A 16,005-nucleotide genomic window follows, 5' to 3' on the forward strand; every position below is an offset into this window, starting at 1 on the left:
AAGATAAGCAAATTGGATTTCATTCCCCAAGCTTTTTTTCCCCAGCCATTGGCACTCACTCTTTTGAACTAGACACCATTATGAGCATAGTAAAATTTATCTTTAGAAAACTTATCATCCTATGAAATTTCATCATGTTTGAAAGTCACACCTCATCAATTTCTGATATTCTTTTATTGAAGTGTGAATAAAATTGCTTTAGACAATCAAAATATTTTCTAGCAACCAACTGTAAAGAACAATTAGTAGCCAAGTATGTGTGAACTCCATTTACTCAAAAGATTAGCTTTAAATATAGTACATGAAATTATTTTGTTTCAAAACAGAATCATGGTAGTATTTTTGTTCAGTTAAGTTTGATTCTTCATGATTCCATTTCGGTTTTTCTGGGCAAAGATTCTGGAGTGGTAAGTCATTTTCTTCTCCAGCTCATTTAACAAATAATGCATAACATCACACAACTAATATGTCTAAAGGCAGATTTGAATTCAGAAAAAGGAATTTTCCTTTTTCCAGAACCAACACCAAGAGCAGAACCAATTGGGCCACCTAGCAGTCCTTTGTGGTAAAATTAGAAGAAGAAAAAAAACTTCACTCAGGGTATTTAAAGTATCCAGGAATATTAAAGGATGAGAATGCTTACTTTTGCCATTGAAACAAATGTAGGAGCCAAGCTGTCAGTGCTAATTGAGGAAGCTCTGAACAGACCCTAAAGTGACAAAACCTTTAGAAAAAGAGATTGAAACAAGTTCTCAAATCAAGATAACTTAAAGCAACTTCAGTACTGTTCTGTCTCATATGGGTGAAGGGAACTTTAGTGCAATATATGTAGGAGAGTTGGTGAGTCAGTGGGAAAATTAGTCACAGCACAGCTCAGGTCTAGTTTCAGTAAGCCAGCAAGTCAGTAACAAGGGTTCCAATATTAGCTCAGAAAGGAAAATTTGAGCCCCTGGAATGCTGGGGCAGCAGGCTGGACAGGGTTGGAATACTGTAATGAAGTGAATAAACCATGAACACCTGAAAAAACCATAGACAAATAGTAAATCAGGAACAAAATCCCTGGCCCCAGCACAAATAGGTTGGAACTTTATACTCTTTTTCCCAGGAGCAGAGCTGAGCTATCAAAATGAGCAAGCAAGCTAAAAAACAAACAGACAAAAAGAAAAAAAATAGGGCAAAATATAAAAGCTTAGTATTATAAAAGGGACAAATATAAACCCCCCCCAAAAAAAGAAAAGAAAAATTAACCCCATCTCAGAAGAGGAAAGCAGTGATAAGATATTTGCATGTGAAACTTTAAAGGAGTTTTCAAATTCTTCTGTAAATCAAAAAGATCTATTCAAAGAAATCAAAAAGATTTTGGAAAACAAAGAAGAGAGGATGAAGAAAAATGGAGAAAAGAAATGAGAGTAATGCAGATAAATTATGAAAAAAATGATTGAAGAAAATATAAACATTAAAAATAAAATTGGTCAATTAGAAAAAGAAATGTACTCTTAAAAGTAAAATCAGGCAATTGGAAAAGGAAACACAAAAGTTGACTGAACAAAACAAACCCCTAAAAATTAGAATTCAATAAATAGTAACTAATGCCTATGAGACACCAAGATTCCATGAAACTCAAAAATAGAAGAAGTTATAAAGCAACTTTTAGGAAAAACAAAGAACCTATAAAATGGAGCCAGGGAAAATAATTCACAAATTATTAGTTATCTGAAAGCCACAATCAGAAAAAGAGTCTGGAAAATGTCAGGTAGGAAATTAGAATGAAAAACTGCCATAACGTGCTTAGTATATCACTGCAATAATCAGAGACACTATTAGGAGTTTATGATGGAAAGTACCATCTGCACCCAGAGAAGGAGCTGTGGAGTTTAAACAAAGACTAAAGCTTATTACCACCAATTTTAAAAAAAACTGTCCTATGTATTTTATAATTTTGTTATCTCTAATGCTTGCTTTCTTCCTTTTCCATCTGATTCTTCTCTCATAACATATTCAAATTCAATCTAAGCTTATCATGTATGCAAATGTAAAACTTATATCAGATTACCTTCTGTTGGGGGAAGAGGGAGGGAGAAAAATTATAAAACACAAAACTTTGAAAAAGATGATTGGTAGAAACTACCATTGTATGTAATTGGAAAAAATGAAATAGTTATATTTTTAAACAATAAAGGGAAAAAAAGAAAAGAAAAACTGTCATAATATCCTGGAACAAGAAGATAAAATAGATCTTTAAAGAATCCATCCTTAAACCACAGAAAGAGATCCCGAAATAAAAACTCCATATAATACTGCAGTCAAATTTCAGCATTATTGGTTAAAAAAGAAAATACTGCAAGCTGCCAAAAAGAGGCATTTTGCATATTAGGGAAGCATAGTCAGGATTGCACAGTACTTATCAGCTTCAGCATTAAAAGATCACAGGTCCTGGAATATGATATTCTGGTGAGCATTGGAACCTGGATTAAAACCAAGGATCTACTACCACACATATTTCAACATATGCTTTCAAGGGGAAAAGATCAACTTTCATTGAACTAGAGGACTTTCAAACATACTTGGAAAATGACCAGAATTGATTAGCAAATTTGATCTTCAAATACAAAATTTAAAAGATGTATAAAAAGCTAAATGGAAAGAAAATTAATGTTAGTAGATAAGACTAAGGAAAAAATGTTAACCAATAAGAATAAATGGGAAGACAATAATTGTAACGCTTGAGAATTGTATTGTGGTAGGAGAAGGGGTTCTTCTTTAAAAATATTTTAAAAATTATCTTTCCAATTACATTTGATGATAGTTTTCAGTGATCATTTTTGCAAGGTTCTGAGTTTATTTTCTTACTCCCTGGTTTCCTTCCCCCCTTACATTAACAGAAAGAAACTTATATAGACCATATATATATGAAACTAAATCAAATTAAACATGAGGAAAAGTTTGAGAGAAAAAAATACTTAAGACAATTTTTTCAAAGTTGAAGATAGTTTTGGTCTTCATTTAAACTCCATGGTTCCTTATCTGTATATGGATGATATTTCCCATCACAGATTTTTTAAGTTGGATTTGATTATTGTACTGCTGAAGTGAACAAGTCCATCTTACCTGACCATCCCTCAGTCTTGCTGTTTGGGTCCATAATCTTCTTCTGGTTCTATTCATTTCACTCAGTTCATTCAAGGCTTTTCTGAAGTCCTGTCTCTCATAAACTTATAGAACAAGAGTGTTCCAGCATACCACAATTTGTTCATCCATTGCTCAATGTACAGGCATCCCATTTATTTCCAATTCTTTGCCACTATGAAAAGAGGTGATAAAAATATTTTTGAACATGTGAGATTTTTACCTTTTCTCCTTATCTCTTTGGGATAAAGACCTAGTAGTGGCATTGCTGCATCTAAGACTATGTAGTCTTATTGCCCTTGAGAAAAATTCCAAATTTCTCTCCAGAAAGTTTGGTTAAGTTCACAATAATGCTTCGGTGTCTCAGTTTTCCCACATCTCCTTCACCTTTGAACATTTTTTCTTTTTAGTCAAGTTGGCCATGTTGATAGGTATAATAAGGTGGTAACTCAAAGTTGTTATAATTTCCAATTCTTTATTCAATAATGATCTAGAGTATTTTTTTCATTTGACTATAGATAGTTTTATTTTCTCCACCTGAGAATGACCTTTTCATATCTTTTGGCTATTTGCAAAATGGGAAATGACTTTTTATAAATTTATAAATTTTATAAATTTTATAAATTTATAAATTTTATAAATTTTATAAATTTATAAATTTATAAATTTGACTCAATTCTCTATATGTACTAGAAATGAGTCCTTTTTTTTCAGAAACACTAACTGTAAAAGTGGTTTCCCAACTTGCTACCTTTCTTTTGATCTTGATTACATTGGTTTGACTTTTGCAAAAATTTTTCAATTTAATGTAATAAATATTATTCATTCTGGATTTTACTATGTTCTTCTTCTATTCTTTGGTCATATACTGCTTCAATTTCCATAGCTCTAACAGGTATACTATTCCTTGTACTCCTAATTGAATTTATGACATTACCTTTCATGTCTAAATCCTGTACCCATTTCTAACTTATCTTGGTATAGAGTGTGAGATGTTTATCTCTGCTTAATTCCTGTCATGCTGTCTTTCAGATTTCCCATTTGTTTTTATTAAAGAGTGGGTACTTATCCCAGAAGCCGGAATCTTTAGGTTTATCAAAAAACAGATTCCTGTAGTCATTTACTACTGTTTATCTTTCTCCTAATCTATTCCACCAATACACCACTATAATTCTTAGCCAGTACCAACAGTATTGATGAGTGATGGTTTATAATATTAATTTTAGATCTAGTATGATTGGATCATCTTCTCTTGCATTTTTTAATTCTTTTATATTCTTGAACAATTTTTTCTAGCATATGAATTTAGTTATTATTTTTCTAGCACAATATGGTAATTTTTGAATTGGTATGGAACTGATTAGGTAATTCAATTTAAGTAGAATTGTCATTTTTATTGTATTAACTGTGTCAGGCAACTAACAATTGCCTAATTATTTGGATCTGATTTTATTATGTGAAAAGTCTTTTATAATTTTTTCCAAATAATTTCTGCATCTGCCTTGGCAGATCTCCTAAGTATTTTATTTGTCTTTACTTTAAATGCAATTTCTCTTTCTTTCTCATGGAATTTTGTTTTGTTAGTAATATATAGAAGTGGGGATGATTTATGTACTTATTTTATATTCTGAAACTTTGCTAAAGTTGCTAATTGTTTTATGAAGTTTTTTAGTAATTTTCTAGGGTTCTCCAAGTATGCTTTCTTATAATCTGCAAAAAATAAGAAACTTTTTTTTCATTATATATTCGAATTCTTTCAATTTCTTTTTCTTCTCTGAATGACAAAGCAAAAAATATCTAATTCTAATTCAATGTTTAATAGTAGTAGTCACAATTGGAATCCTTCTTTCAAACCTGATTTTATTGGAAATGCTTTTAGTTTTTCCCCATTACATATAATGCTTGTTGATGGTTTTAGGTAGATACTGCTTATTGTTTTAAGAAACACTCCATTTATTATTAAGCATTTAAATGTTTTATAGGAAATAGTGATGTATTTAATTTAACATCTTTTTAAATGATATGAATTGTTATTGATATGGCCAATTATACTGATATTTTCCTAATATTGTACCAACCTTGCATTCCTGTTATAAATTCTACTTGGTAGGAGTGCATTATCCTAATGACAACTTGTTCTAATTGATTTGCTAAAATTATATTAAATGTTTTGAAAACATAATTCATTAAGTGTATTGATCTAAAATTTTATTTCTCTGTTTTGGTTTTTCCTAATTTAAATATCAGCACTATATTAGATTCAGAGAAGGAATTTGGCATAACTCCTTCTTTACCTGTTTATTCATATGGTTTTTATTGAATTGAAACAAATTGTCCCTTGATTGTTTGGTTGAATATGCTTGTGTATCAATCTAGCACTAGAGATTTTTCTCTTAGGAAGTTCATTCAAGTCTTGTTTAATATCTTTTTCTTAAATGGGATTATTGAAGTATTAATCTCCTCTTAGATTGGAAAGTTTGTATTTTTTAATACTCATTCATTTCATTTAGATTGATAAATGTATTGACATACAGTCGGGCAAAATAGGTCAAGATTGTTACTTTAATTTTCTCCTCCTTGATGGTAAATTCACTTTTCTCATTTTTTTATGTTAGTAATTTTATTTCCTTCATTCTTTTTTTAAATCAAATTAATCAAACTGGTATGTATTTTAATTTTCCCCCAAAATACCAACTCATTTTCATTTTTTAGTTCAGCCTTCTTATATTTATTGATTTTATTAATTTTCTTTAAATTTTCAAAATTTCTAATTAGATATTTAACAGTGAATTTACAATTTTGTCTTTCTCTATTTTAATCTTATTGAACAGCAATATTTTTCTTTTACCTTGTTTTCCTTTTCATGTATCTCCTGAATCTCCTCTTTGAAGACAAAATATTCTGTTCAAGTTTCTTTTCTTTTCATCAGGAAATATTGAAAGTCATTTATTTCATCAAATATCCACTTTTACACTCAAAAATTATGGTCAGTTTTGCTGGATAGTTGTAGTTCAAGCTCTCATGCCCTCCAAAATATCATATCCTAAGCTATTTGATACTTTTATGTTGATACAACCAGGTCCAGTTTTATCCTGACTGTGACAGGTTGATATTTGAATTGCTTCTTTATGGTGGCCTACACAATTTCCTCCTTGATCTGATAATTCTATAGTTTGGCTAAAATTTTCACTTTGGGATCCCTTTGAGGAGATCAGTGATGGATTCTATCAATGACCATTTTACTCTCTAGTTCCAAGATGTCAGGGAAGATCTCTTTGATGAGTTCTCTTTTTTTCTGTTTTTTTCGAATTTTACATTTTTTCCCCTAATCTCATTTCCCTCCCCCCAAACCCCACAGAAGGCATTCTGATAGTCTTTACATTGTTCCCATAATATACATTGATAAAAATTGAATGTGTTGAGAGAGAAATCATACTATTAAGGAAAAAAATATGAGACAGCAAACGTATAAGATAACTATTATTTTAATAAAGGTAATAGTTTTTGGTCTTTGTTCAAACTCCACAATTCTTTCTCTGGATAGAGCTGGTCTTCTCCATCACAGATATTCCAAAATTGTTCCTGATTGTTGCACTGATGGAATGAGTATGTCCATTAAGGTTGATCATTACCCCCATGTTGCTATTCAGTTGTACAATGTTATTCCTGTTCTGCTCATCTCACTCAACATCAGTTCACGTGAATCCTTTCAAGCTTTCCTGAATTCCCATCCCTCCTGGTATCTAATACAACAATAGTGTTCCATGACATACATATACCACAGTTCATTAAACCATTCCCCAATTGATGGGGATTGACTCAATTTCCAATTCTTTGCCACAACAAATAAGGACTTCTATGAATATTTTTGTACAAGTGATGTTTTTACTCCTTTTCATGATCTCCTCAGTGTATAGACCCAAAATTGGTTTTGCTGGATCAAAGAGCATGCACATTTTTATTGCCCTTTGGTCATAATTAGAAATTGCTCTCCAGAAGGGGTCTATGAGTTCACAGCTCCACTAATAATGTTTTAGAGTCCCAGATTTCCCACATCCCTTCCAACATTGATCATTGTCCTTTCTGGTCATATTGGCCAATCTGAGAGATGTGAACTCATACCTTAGAGATGGTTTGATTTGCATTTCTCTAATCAATAAAAAATTTACAGCAATATTTCATATGACTGGATAGCTTTGATTTCCTCATCTGTAAATTGCCCCTGCAACTGACAATTTTTTTGACCATTTGTCAATTGAGGAATGACTTGTTTTTTTTTATTAATTTGACTTAGTTCCTATATATTTTAGAAATGAGTCCTTTGTGAGGAATAATAGTTCTAAAAGTCATTTCCAAATTTAGTACATTTCATTTGATCTTGCTTACATTGGTCTTGTTTGTACAAAATCTTTTTTTTTATTTTAATGTATTAAAATTATCTAATTTGTTTTAATGATGTTCTCCATCTCTTCCTTGCTCATGAAGTGCTTTCCTTTCCATAGATCTGATAGGGAAGCTTGATATCCTAGTTTTCTTATAATATTGTCTTTTATGTCTAAATTCTGCCCTTTTTGATCTTATCTTTGTATAGGGTGGGAATGTTGGTCTAATGAAATTTTTTGCTGTACTAACTTCCAATTTTCCCAACAGTTTTTATCAAAGAAAGAGATTTTATCTTAGAACCTGGACTCTTTGGGTTTATCAAAAAGCAGATTGCTGTAAACATTTCTTGCTATCTCTTTTACACATAGTCTATTCCACTGAATCACCACTTTATTTCTTAGCTAATACCAAAGAGTTTTGATGACTAAAACTTTATAATATAATTTTAGATCTGGTATTGCTAAGTCACCTTTTCTACTTTTATTCAAGCAAATTCTTGACATTTTATTTCTCCATTTGAATTTTCTTATTTTTTAACTTATTAAGTAATTTTTGGGGGTGGCTAGGGGGCATAGTGGATAAAGCACCAGCCTTGGAGTCAGGAGTACCTGGGTTCAAATCCGGTCTCAGACATTTAATAATTACCTAGCTGTGGCCTTGGGCAAACCACTTAATTGCCTTGCAAAAACCTAAAAAAAAGTAAATTTTTGGAATTTTTATTGAACACTAAATAAGTAGTTTAATTTAGGTAGAACTGTCATTTTTATTATAATAGCTCAACCTCTCCATGAGTAATTGAAATTTGCCCAGGTATTTAAATCTAATTTAATTTGTGTGAAAAATGTTTTATAGTTGTTTTCATAGTTTCTGAGCCTGCTTTGGCAGGTAGACTCCCAAGTATTTTATCTTGTCTAAAGTACTTTGAACTGGATTTTTCTTTTTTGGCTCTTGCTGTTGTATCTTACTAGTAATATATAGAAATGCTGAGGATTTATGAAGGTTTATTTTATATCCAGTTACTTTGCTAAAGTTGATAATTGTTTCTAGTAATTTTTAGATAAATTTTAGGATCATGTCCTCTGCAAAGATTAAGACTTTTGCTTCATTCTTCCTAATTCTAATTCTTTCAATTTATTTTTCTTCTCTTATTGCTGAAGTTAACATTTTTAAGATATTATTGAATAGTAGTGGTAATAATGGATATCCTTGATTTACCTCTGAGCCTACTGGGAATGCCACTAACTTATCCCCATTGCATATAATCCTTGTTGATGATTTCAGATAGATACTGCTAATTATTCTAATGAACAATCCAATTATTTCTACATTCTCTAGTGTTTTTAGTAGGAAATGGTGCTATTTTGTCAAAGACTTTTTCCAGCATCTATTGATATATGATTTCTGATAGGTTTGTCATTAATATAATTAATTATACTATCATTTTCCCAATATTGAACCAACTCAGCATTCCTGGGATAAATCCTGCTTGATCACAGTGTATTATCCTAGTGATCACTTGCTGTAATCACTTTCCTAAGATATTATTTAAGATTTTTGCATCTATATTCATTAGAGAGATAGGTCCATAATTTTCTTTCTCTGTATAACTCCTACTGGTTTAGGTATAGAATAATATTGGTGTCATAGAAAGAGTTAGGCAGAGTTCAGTCTTCACCTATTTTTCCCAAAATATTTATATACAATTAGAACCAACTGCTCCTTACATGTTTGATAGAATTCACTTGTGAATCCATCCAGCCCTGGAGATTTTTTTCTTAGGGACCTCAATAATGGCTTGCTGAATTTATTTTTCTGAGATAGTGTTATTTAGGTATTTCATTTCCTCTTCATTTAACCTGGGCAAATTTTGGTTTCGCAAATGTTCATCAATTTCACTTAGATTATCAAATGTTTTGTCATGCAGTTGTGCAAAATAATTCAAAATTCTTATTTTAATTTCCTCCACATTGGTGGTGAATTTGCCTTTTTCATTTATGATACCAATAATTTGGTTTTCTTCTTTCTTTTTAATCAAGTTAAACAGAGGTTTATCAATTTTATTGTTTATTTTAATAAAATCAACACTTGATCAGCAAGGACATAGGACCAAGATGGAGGAGAGAAGAGGCACTGTGTTAAGGTCTCCTGATCTTCCCTCATATATAACATGTAACAAATCTTTTAATAGAAATTCGATTGACAACACCCAGTAAAAGAAGATAGAAGAACATCTCCCTCAAGGTTTGTCTTCAGGAATCTTGGGTGAACCAGGCTCAGAGAGCAGAGAGCCAGCAGAGGTGGGGTTACAGTTGGACTAGCTGTGGCTTTATTGATTGTGGGAGCCATGGTCCAAGTGCCAACTCGGATATGGAGGATTTGTCTGTGGGACTGATGGTCTGGGGTGCTCAGGAAGGGTTAGAGGGGTAGTTCCAGTGGAGAGAGTTGCAGATATCAATCAGCTGGCCTCCTTTGGTCTGGAGAGTCTGGAGGACCTCATACTCCATTCTTTCATCTCAACAGAGTACTCTTCCCAGAACAAACACAGTAAGAGCCCAGCCCACCCCCCCGGCTCAGGTGTGGACAATAGAGCTTCATCAGCTGTGATTAGGGGGAGTCCATTAAATTAAAAGGCTTTTCCACAGATAAAACCAATGTACCCAAGATCAAAAGAAATTACAACTAGTATTTCTGACAAAACACTCATTTCTAAAATATACAGGGAACTGAGTCAATTTTTTTAAAAAAAATCAAGCCATTCCCCAATTACAAATGGTCAAAGGACATGCAAAGTCAATTTACAGATAAGGAAATCAAAGTATTCCATAGTCATATGAAAAATTGCTCTAATTCACTAATTATTAGAGAAATATAAATTAAAGAATCTTTACAAAGGATCCAGGTACTATCATTATATCTCTTTAGCTTGTAGAGTCCAGCTGAATCAGAGAAAGAATTTCTTTAGAAATGATATACAGACTCAGGTAGAATATAATCATGCCACCAATAATATCCCTTTTTTTCTCTTTTAATGGAGAACATCTCCACCCTGCCTCTCCTCCTCCCTTTTCATAAGGAGAAGGGCATAAGTAGGGGTGTCATTATTACAGAACCAAAGGGAGGTTACAAAAACAAATTCTCTGACTACACAATGTATACATAGGTGAGAAATGGTAGAGATGAAGTGGTCCAGGGTCATTGTTGTTCTTCCCTTCTCTTCTTCCCTGGAAACAAGGGATGTACTTCTGCATCTTCTAAATCTGCTCCAAAAAGTCCTCTCTTGCTTAACATTTTACTCAGTTCAAAACACATTTTCATCACAAGGCAATGAAATTTTGGATCTTATTACAATTTACATTTTGCATTGTTGCCATATTAATGCACATACTTCACTTTAACACAATAAAATTTCATTACTTTTACTACATGAGCAAACTCCCAATGAGAATTATCATACTGACTTCAGCTTGTAACATATACATTCAATAATCATCTTAGTTCAACAATTACCTAGCACACAGTTTAAAAATAAAACAATCTTAGCTTTTGTTTTTATTACAATAATAGCTCAAACATACTTAACCAAAATGAATTTTTCCAAAATATTCCCAAATATACCACAGATTTTCCTTTTTCTGATATACTTATCAGGAATTTTTCTAAGAATTTCACCTTCTTCTTACCTAAATATCCCTTCTAAATAAAAATTAAATAAACTTTAATTCTTATCTTAATATGTAGCTGGTAGAAGGTGTCAAATCCACATACTGAACATACCTAACCTATCTCTGGCTATTAGATCCAATTCACCTAAAACTTCTTTTTTTCTGGTTTGCTTAGTAGCCATAAAGATCCAGGACATCAAAGGAAAATTCCCTTATAGATATAAGTATTGAATATCAATGTCCATTCAGAAGTCATGTGGGTAGTCAAACGTTTTAGGCCAGATTTATTCTTCCAGGTGAGATATTATCCAAAAGTCATTTTGGGGAAATCAATTCAAAAGTGTCCAACCCCAGACCATACTGGGAAGCTGCACCTTTGGCTGCACATCCCTATCACCTGATATCTTGCCTTCTTTGGCTGCAAGAACACAACATTTACCCAGTAGCATTTCCTTTTACTGACCATCCTGGTATCTGATATAAAAAAGAAAATTGATTAAAAGTCCCATGATCTAAAATAGTTGTTTTACCTAATTAGATCTCCAAATGAATCCACTTCACAATCTGGATTAAGAGGGGCGATGTCACAATCAATTAGCCCCCTTCAATACATATATATATCACATTTATACTCTGTGTCCCTGTCATCAGGATACTTTAAATAGGGTTACTTTCTAAACATTTGAGTTACCCCAACATCTGGAGCATCCATTGAGATTAGCTGTAAAGGCAGAACCACTGTCTGACCAAGTTCCTAGCAGGAGGTCAAATCAGGGAAGAGCTCAGTCAGAATTTTTACCTACTTCCAAGGCTATTTCATTTGCTTCTACCCATTCTAAAAATGTGTCAACAAAAGCCAAGAGATACTCAAAACCTGCTGCTGGTGGTTTTGTGCACATGTTTTTACTGTCTCTTTTTTTATTGTTTCTGGGATAAGAATTTTTCTGCCAATTCTCCACTATCTTCCTGCTGCCTTCTTCTCCCCTTGTTATTCATTGTAGGAATCTTCCAAGGGGCAACAGATGCGACTTGGTGACAGGGATGGTGAGATGCAGTTTGTGAAATCAGGGGATAAGATCTTTTCTGTATTCTGTACCTATTCTCACCTCAGTGCTTCTGACACACAAAAAAAAAAAAACTTCCATACCCTAAATCCTACTATCCAGGCTTTGGCATCATGACAGTAAAATAGTTTCCAAAAGTAGATCACATGTTTGATTACACCCTTCAACATCTTACCCATTGATAAATCATCTAATTAGGGTTACAGAATTTTTAATTTCCTAATCATTTTTCAAAGCACCTCACATTTATTCAACATTATTGGAAAGGGTAGCTTGCAGTTAAGATATACCTCTCAATCTCTTATACACTATCTTTCTGAATCTACATTTAACATGGGGGAAGAAATGCACAATTTTACTTCTTTAAAATTTAAACATTAAATTCTTAATCTTCATGAAGTATAAGGTTTTCATGCTGACATCACATTCTCTTAAAGCAACATAAAACAGCAGGTTCTATTAAAGTTAAACTTAAATGTATGTTTTACGCAAAAACCTCTTCTGAATTTTTGCTTTACAAGCTTACTTATCTCTTATTCCAGATACACTTCTATTTTCAAAACAAAGTAAGTTTATCCATGAATTTAGTCTTATACATATGATGATAATTTTAAAAATTCAAAGTACACTTTTTATATACCAGTGTTGCATTTGCATGTATAATTTCTTCCTTTTAACAAATAATAAATAAGCTACATTGCTTGTACCTATCAATATTTCTTTTCAGAAACATGAGGTGAAAAACAAAGCCTTTTACAAATTCTCTGGGCCAAAAAGACCTTGAGAGATATAACCTATTGGCAGGGTATTTAAAGTTATTTCATAACAAATCTTTACAAATGCGATAGATGAAACTTCAAATTCATTCATAGTTTATTATTACAAAATGATTTTTAAAGTCTCAAAAGTATTCTACAGTTCTTTCTCAAAACAAATATTTACAAATTTGATAGATAAAACTTTAATTCATTCATAATTTATTATTACAAAACAATTTTAAAATCTTGAAAAGTATCTTAAACTATTCTTATACAAAGTCTATTCACTGAACATAGCATATTTCAATTACATGTATGTTCTCTTTACTTCCTAAAACTTTATAATATAAAGAATTCTTAAGGACAATTGTTGCTAAAAATCCCTTCTTATAACTATAAGATTTTCTTTATATTTCTCTTAAATTCCAAAATTCATATTCAAACTAGAATTGCACTGATAAAGATTAAAAGAATTTGCAAACTTTTTAATCTTTGTAAATAAAATGGTTTAAGGTTAACTTCTCAATGTTTTAATTTATAAGAGCTTCTCTCCTCACTGACCAACATTTCTTCATATTAGAACATTCTATGCCCTGGGAACTGGAAATTTTCAACAATTTGAGTTATCAGAGTAATATGTATTAATTCTTTACCTTTATTGTTTATCCTTACTTACTCACTCACTCCATATTTTTCCCAAATACATAAATTATATCCCAAGCTTATTTTTAATCAGTGTAAAATATTACCTTCCCCTTGTTTAGTAATTCTAAAGCTTGATTAAGAATACATAACTCACAAGTCTGTCCTGACAGTAGTTTTGACAGAATCCCATGACTCTGGAGGGGCCATAAAACACTAGAATCAAAAACCCAAACATTCTTTCTTTACAAATCCCTTAATTCAGTTCCATGTTACTTGTATCTTAAGTTACAAGTTACATGTATCTTAAGACTAGTACATTATAGAATCAATAATAACATAATAAAATTAATATTTAGCTAGCAAATGCTTTCATATCAGACTTTTCACTTTATGAGGTTTATTACTTCTCCATTGAATTCACTGCCAAATATTGCAAAAAGTGGCAGTTTAATTCAATTTTTATATCACCCCAAACCCATATAAACATATATCTCCCTTTAGACTTATAGTTCTATATTTCTTCTCTTCTTAGAATGATTTGTATACCACAAGTTTGCAAATTTCCCAAAATCCATCTTTGGTATACAAAAGTCAGACCTGTTCAAACCTTCTGTAACATCCTTTAACCAATTTCCATAATTAACAAATGGTTCAATCGACTCCAGTTGTCTCTATGCCTGGATTTTCTTTCCAGTTCTTTCCAAACTTCAAACCCATACTAGACAACTCACATTTTCCTTCAATATGCTTTTCCACCATTCCTTTTCATTAGCTCCTCTTGTAGTTAATTCATGCTATTCTGAACTAAAGTCACATAGCTTATATAGCTATATGAACCACAGATATGATTCCACTATTCAAAATACATTTTAAATTCCAAGGTTTTAATATTTAACACTTTTTAATAATTGGTGCTAAAACCCTGGATCAGGCAATAGTCATTCAAAAATTCATTAACGGAATTAGAATATTCCCTCCCACCTTCTTCAAATAGAGTAAACTAAATAAATTTTATAGAGGAACAGTTCTAAATCCTTTCTGGGGGGGCTGATGTTCTCTTCTTAAATCCTTACATATCCCATAATTTTCTGTGATACTTAACATTATCAGAATCTATATTGATAAACTCCTGAAAATATAATGTTACCATATCATTCTGGAAAAAGATTAACTATTTAGTTTCCCTTATCCTGGCATATCTTGTTAACCACATTTTAGGACTAACCTGACTCTCTTGCCTTTCTGAAATGTATTTTACCAAAAATTTCTCATGCTAAAATAACATTTCTTTCCATGGTTTCCTCCTTTAACATATTAGGTAATATTCACTGTCTCTTTCCTGTTTCTTTAACTTCAAAATAAGGTCCTGTTTAACGCTTATTTTATGAATTCTTCCTGAAGTAATTTTCTCTCTTAGCCAGTCCTTTTGCTAAAAGGGAGAGGGAGGAGGAAAACATTCTGACAGCACAGAATCATAGAGAACAGGGAACAGAAGGGAACATAAGCAAGGAATGGGGTGGGTGGGGCCTTTTCATAATGGTAGAAAATAACAGGATGAGTAGTTTGGCCTCAGTCAATTTAATACCATAATCCATTCCTTTTTAAATAAAAAAAATCCCTCTTGGAAGTGAGGGCATTAGATGAATACTAAAAATCTAACCTGGAAACTCCTCCAGGTGACCAAATGTAGACTTCTTTAACAGAACAGGGATCTTTAAAGCAGAAATTTATATGAGGCAATCAAAGGAAATCTTTAGGGGAGCTTGCTGACTCCCCTTTTCCCACATTTAACAAATCAATAGAGGAACCAAATACACAAGTAAATAGACAATCTTAACACATAAATAAAGTTGAGGCACAAACATGGATTAAAGAAATGCAACACAATTTTCCAAACTGATGATTTCAACATATATCAACAAACACAGGGCATTGGCAAATTCCTGATATCTTAGAAAGGCCATGAGGGAAGATTTCAGCATCGCATCTGACAATCTCTGCCTCCCAAAGGTAGACCAAATGTTTTCTTTACTATCGCAAGGAGCACTCAAAAGAGGGGATCTGGGCATCACATCTGATACAGAATTTCCCTTCAACCAAATGTCAAGACTCAGAACCAGAAGTTTACCTCCAGAGGTGTAACAAGTTCTCCACTTCAGGCTGAATGGAGAATGCAGTTGAGGAGAAGTTTATACTAAGACTGTGTCAATCTGTGTCTTGGTGTCCTGGAAAATCTTCAGGGGCCGGATCCCCTAGAAAAGGGAGAAATAATCCATTTGAATCTAAACTGAAGGCCTGTGATGATACAAAAGACCATCATCCTGCTGGGGCCTACAAATGTTGTACCCTAAAATGAAAGGCAGAGAA

The sequence above is a fragment of the Macrotis lagotis genome, chromosome 6 (genome assembly GCF_037893015.1).
Source record: "Macrotis lagotis isolate mMagLag1 chromosome 6, bilby.v1.9.chrom.fasta, whole genome shotgun sequence".
Taxonomy (NCBI): domain Eukaryota; kingdom Metazoa; phylum Chordata; class Mammalia; order Peramelemorphia; family Peramelidae; genus Macrotis; species Macrotis lagotis.